Consider the following 6,082-nt stretch of genomic DNA (forward strand, 5'->3'; position numbering starts at 1 on the left):
GGGTCGCAGCGGTGAAAGTGCTGCACCCTAACCACTAGACCACCAGGGGCCCCAACAAAGATCAACAAGGATCAACAAAGATGCACATAAGGTGTTGCATATGTTTTCACTGTCATTTGTTTTGATGCAGCCATCCCTGAGAATAGCATTTGTCCTATAGAAGGTGCAACTGGAGTCACTAAATTTGGAAATGGGTCATGATTTATGCAGGGAGGGTGATCAATGTCCAAGGATTGGCATAAACATGATCTATACATGTTGACTGTCTGTACACAATGTGGGTTTAGAATTGTCAGAGACTGAAATGTTTGATGATTTATGCATTCTAGGAGACTTTTGCAGGCTTTTGACTTTTTGATGGGCAACTGGGCCCATCCCCCCTCCTCCAGCGCAGAAGATGTCAAGCCCCAAAAAGGCGGGAAGAGCCGAGGTTGCAGGCTTTTGACTGTTGCACTGTGCCTCTGATGGCCCATAGGAGCCCATTTCTTCACCCCCCCCCTGTCGGGAAAAGGGCGGGAACCAGGCCAGACACAGCAACTCTTGTGCAGGGCCCAGGGAGAGGTTGGAGGCTCGAGGTATGGCCAGTGACACTGACCATGGATATAATAATTCATAACTTCTTGGAGTGTGGGGGCTTCCCTCCTTCACCCCCGGCGGATCAAGGCCATCACTTCAACTGACAGACATGGAAGCTGCAACTACCAAGTTTCATCGCTGGACCCTGTGGGTGGTGACTATATACAGCTGTCCACTCTCAGCTTTTCTTTCCCTTACTCTCCCTTGCTCTTATCCTGCCTTTCTCTCCCCTATGCATTTTCTTCCCCCCTCCCCAAAGGTTATCTCTGTGTCACATTGTTGTATGACAGCACCCAAACTGCTAGCATGCCTGTTGATACAGAATTGTTAAAATAAACCTTGCCAGTATATGTTTTCAGACACCGATTATTTAGTGTTGTTTCACTTTAATTCACCCCAAGGGAATTATTGATAAAAACCTGAGTTACCCCCTCTCCCCTTTTCCTGGGGCAGGTCGTAACAAGAATGCCCAAAGATTTATTACAAAACCCAGCAATATTCAGTAGTGGGAGAAGGTATTTGGCATTTGAGAAAAAGCTTGAGGAGCTAATAACACGGTTTCATTTACCCAATACTATATTACCAAAAGTCTTGATGTTTTCCCTTTCATGTTCTAACCTTGCCTCCATCTCCAATTTCAGCAGGAGGGAGAGGACATGTTTCATTGCAGAATAGAAAATAAGATGAAATGTAGATTAGCATAAAACTATTTCTCTTTGTGCCTTTCCTTTTCTCCCTTCATGTTTTTAAAATGCATGCAGTCCCCAAATATTTTAAATATATTTATCTAAGTAAATTGTCTGCATCAGAGTACTTAGCATCTCAGTGCGCACTTACCTCATGCTGTATATTCACCTAACTTACCAGGTTATCAGCTACTCTTTAATAACATGTACCTACCAGATGGACAACTTCACAGACATAAGGTACTGAATGGAGGAAAAGAGATTTCTCTGAGGGGCAGAGTCCTACTTGAGAGCTTTTAAACTAATATATCACCTTCTCAGGTAAAACCTGTTAAACACATGCATATTAAGATTGAGATCACTGAAACCCTTTTAACAATGCTGTGTGCTTTTGTGGTGGAGATAACTGAATTGTTTGCATGTACTTTCCTATACACTGAGCTCACACTGCAGTCATTTTCCCATCATCAGTGGCTTGTTGTATAACCCCACCACACTGTATTCTACCTGTTTCCCTCTATATTGGCTCTTCTACAACCTTTATCACCATGGTATTTAAGTACCATTCACCAGTGCATTAAGCATTGTGCCTGCCATCTGTCATATGTTTGTCCCCTGCTCCTCTCTGTAGGGAGTGCAATGTTCTCAGTAAGGTGCCCTGGTTTGATAGGATTTTTGTCGGGATAGATTTTTACAAGTGTGTAAAAATAGATGGAAATCTTCCTTGACCTTTGAGCAGGTGAGGAAGTCAGTAATGTTCTAAGTTCCTGGTTCGGGGGGGGCAGTTTACTCCACAGAATGGACCAGTTCCTGAGACAGCAGGGTTTTGTTGAGAGAAGAAACCCTGCACTTGTAGAAAGTACTGTTAAGCCTTTCCAAATCTCAGCAGATAATTTACATAACCTGGGCCCAGACCAAAATGAACTTCAAAGAAAAGATTCAAGACCTTGAATTTGATTTGGGTGCCTTTGAAATACTCCAGCACAGCTTTGCAGTGCTCCTGGTAACTTTTGTTCTCAAAAAGACAGTTCTTATTCTTGGTCCTTTCTTCTGTTCCAGATTGGTGCTGCAGATGAGTTTGCCAGTCTGTCAGGACACATTTTAAGGCTACCTCAACAGCAAAAGAATCACTTTTCTCTGCAGGCTATCACCCAGGCCTTCCAGGGAAAACATCACATACTGCTTTCATTCCTTTCCCAAAGATTCCTCCAACAGTTTTTAAAAACCTATCTCAGGTCTTGCCCAGTTTCCCTTTGGCCATCTTTCATTCCTGAAAATGCTTTTGTTGCTTATTTAATTTTGATTTGAGAGGAGAAATTATGAAACTCTAGAAATTTAAAAGAAGCTCTTTGGAGAGGTAGGTAGTTATGTGGTACAATTCCATTTGTGAATTTCAGACTATGTTTCTGAGTTTACTCTCTTCTTTTACATGATATTTTTGTAGCTTTTTGTATCATAGACAGATATGCAGACAGCTAAAATCCTGTATTTATCATTAAGAAATCCTGTGACATAGAAAGACCAGCTAAAGCATGAACTTACGTATGTTAGTCATTTAATAGTGTTTTTCTGTTTTTGTCGCTAAACCGAGGGTCTTACTGTTTCCTTCAGCAGCCTGACACTAGAGCACCTTCTATAACAAATAACTTCAAAGTGGCACAATCGATTTTAGTCTGAAGAAGTAATGGGTCAATGAATTACGTTATAAAATAGAAGTACATGTCCACAGCTGAAGCATGGAGATTAAAAACCTGCAAGTTGCAGGGCTTGCTGAAAGATTTGTGATGCTAGATGGAAGACAAGTGCAACACGTTCTCTTACTGTGTTCAAAAAAGCTGAAGAATCTTGAAGAATTAACACCAGGGCTTTTTGTTACACTTAGAAGTAATGTTGACTCTCTGCTGGGTTATCGCTAGTGGTAGCACTTACCACTAGCCTTATCTCTGCTCAGTTTTACAGATTTCTCTAAGGATATTGTTCTTAAACCCGTTTATTAAAGCTTGGCAATATAACCATGGTGATTTTGGCCAAGATTTTTAATTAAACTTTTAAATCTTGGAATATAGATAAATACTCCATTGCAATTGGTAGTATGTGATTTCTATATCCAGGCTGATTCCTGCTTCACAACAGGACCATTGCTACCATTAAATGTTCTGGTCATTCTCCTCCTTCTATAAGCGAGGGCAGTAAGATAGTAAAGTCATGTCAGAGCTGTAATGCACAGGAATCCTACAGAAAGGCTTTCATGTTTTAGCATACATTCATAATTTTTTACAGTTTAATATTATTCCAGCTTATGTACCAATGTATTTCAATGTGAAAATTATGTTTTTTAACAAAAGTGTCCAATAAAATATTTTCAGGTAAAGTAGAGTTTTCCAGACTTCAGTCAAGAGATCATATGTATTAGTTTCCTCACGACACAAAGGCTGTAGCTCTTTAAACCTGTTTCTGTAAAGTGTCTCTGGTCAGTGACCTGCAGAAATCATGCAAAGCAGCGATAGATGTAAAGGCTCTGTTCTGAGTAGAGTTTGTCCAGGTGGCTTCACCAACAGCACTAAACAACATTTAGAGCTTTTTAATTTCACAGTGTTCTGCAAGATAGGATAAAGATTGACAAGGTCCATTAATTCAACTGTTTCAGAGTAGCACTTTAAAGAATTATTATGAATAATGTCTGTTTGATACTGCTTTGCAGGTCTCGATCAATCAGGGCCTGGATACATACAAATACGATTTCTCATAAATGTTCATTATTAGTATTTACATTACTCAGAACCCATGCTGGTAGGGAATTGGTGCTGGGAAGCTGTGTGCTTAATGTTATTGATAAAGAAACCCTTACTGTAACTTGCCTTTGCAGTGTTACACCATTCTGTCGAAAGGTTGGGGAGATTTATGATTCACAAAGTGCATTCTAGAGGATATGTGACCTGGAAATTCCAAGTTCAGCATAGTGCAGAACTAAAGAACTGCTTTTCTGACAAGTAGGTTTGGAATTTAGTGCCACAGTGGCAAGGGAACTGATAAGGTTGCAAATGGAGGCAGTGGACTAGTGATCTGTAACTAAGAAATGCTTAATCCAACTAATGGTGTCGTCTCAATATTAGAGACCTATTGAGTCACCTGCTGAGAAAAAAGGGGGACCTCTTCAACAAATATCTTTACTATAGGGAATAAACAGGAACAAATAGCTTCTTAAGATGTTTTAAATAGAAAGACATGCTGTCCATAGTCTGAACAAAAATAAATACAAAAATATCCATGAAAGAAGAAGGGACAACAAATTTCCTGTTTTCCAAGTGCAAAAGTGTAGAAATGTAACAGCGATGTCAGATGGAATGATCAGTCAGGCAAGTCTTGGTCTACTGAAAATACACATGGGAATAAAAACATTACATGGGAGAGCATAAATAATAAAGGCATGGGAGGTACAGAAGACAAGAAAAGAAGAGAGAAGTTCAAGTGATCTTTTGCGTTTTATGAAAAACAGAAAAGAGAGAACATCTTGGAGGTGAGAGGCTGGACAGCTGACTGATGAAAACAGAAGGTTTTGGCTCTGTGGAGCATTGCACTTTTTCACACTTTACTACGAATCAATGTCACTGTCTCTAACAGGCTGTTAGGGACCAACTTTTCTCGGCTGGAAATCAGCTTGAATAAGTAGGAAGAGAAGTAGCAACAACAAGGGATATAAAGACTGCAAAAACAGTACATGTTTAAACTCAGTGTGCCATAAACACCATGGTGTGATGTGGAAAGGAATATGAAGGCAAGACATTTTTAACAAAATCATTTACCCATGCTACAAGGCTGACTGCTGAGCTAGGAGAACTGGTAATTCTCGTTAAAGGGAAGAAATTTTACTTAACTAGCATTACTGAAACCTGGTGGGGGGATTTGTATGACTAGAATGTTAAAATACACCATACACAGTGCATCAGAAGTTGAGCAAAACTGAGCCGAGCCCTCCACAGGTCACAGCAGAAGGACATATCTTTTTGGTTCTTTAGTAGACAATGTAAAGTGTTTGAGCTTGGCATTCATTATGAAGGAGCAATCTGCCCAGACCCTGGCTGCCTTACTCAGAGGACACCGATGTCTTCATGAGATTTCAGTGGAGAACATACTCCTTCAGCAGTGCCCAATTGCAGTGGATTCCTTCCCCATCCGTGCTTATAGATGTGCATTGGACACTTAAGAAAGACGTATCTTGCAAAGACCAGCAAAATATTTTCTTCCTCTTCCTATGCTTTTATTGCTCAGCGCCCCACTTAGAAAGAGTTACTCAAGTTTATGAGACTAAAATTTCTTAGAGACAATTTTATTTCCTTCTCTAATGTAGAGACTTCAACATTTTGATAAGCCATGTGAGCCTTATTCTATGACATGAACAAATATCCCCAAAGCACACGATGTATTCCTCTGAGAATTAAATCAAAGCAGATTTTATAAAGGAAAAAAAGGCTGTTTGTTTTTTCTCTCTTCTCTCAGAGATGCTTATAACTAGATATCTAAAACCCCTGTCGTGGGACAGACCCCACATTATGAGATGTGGTCACAGCTGAACACATCCTTCACTGTACAGAGCGATACACTACAGTGAAAAGCAGAATCTGTCTCAATGTTCTGTAAGTAATGTATCAAAAAATAAAACAAACATGAAACCTCCTTGACCATGTATCTGGTGGATTCACTGAGTGCATGTTTCAGTGCTCAGAAGAAAAGTCGCGAAAGTGCTTTTCTTTTTTTCTTTCTTTCTTCTTTCCTTTCCTTTCCTTTCCTTTCCTTTCCTTTCCTTTCCTTTCCTTTCCTTT

The sequence above is a fragment of the Lepidothrix coronata genome, unplaced genomic scaffold (assembly GCF_001604755.1).
Source record: "Lepidothrix coronata isolate B3197 unplaced genomic scaffold, Lepidothrix_coronata-1.0 Scaffold164, whole genome shotgun sequence".
NCBI classification, from domain to species: Eukaryota; Metazoa; Chordata; class Aves; order Passeriformes; family Pipridae; genus Lepidothrix; species Lepidothrix coronata.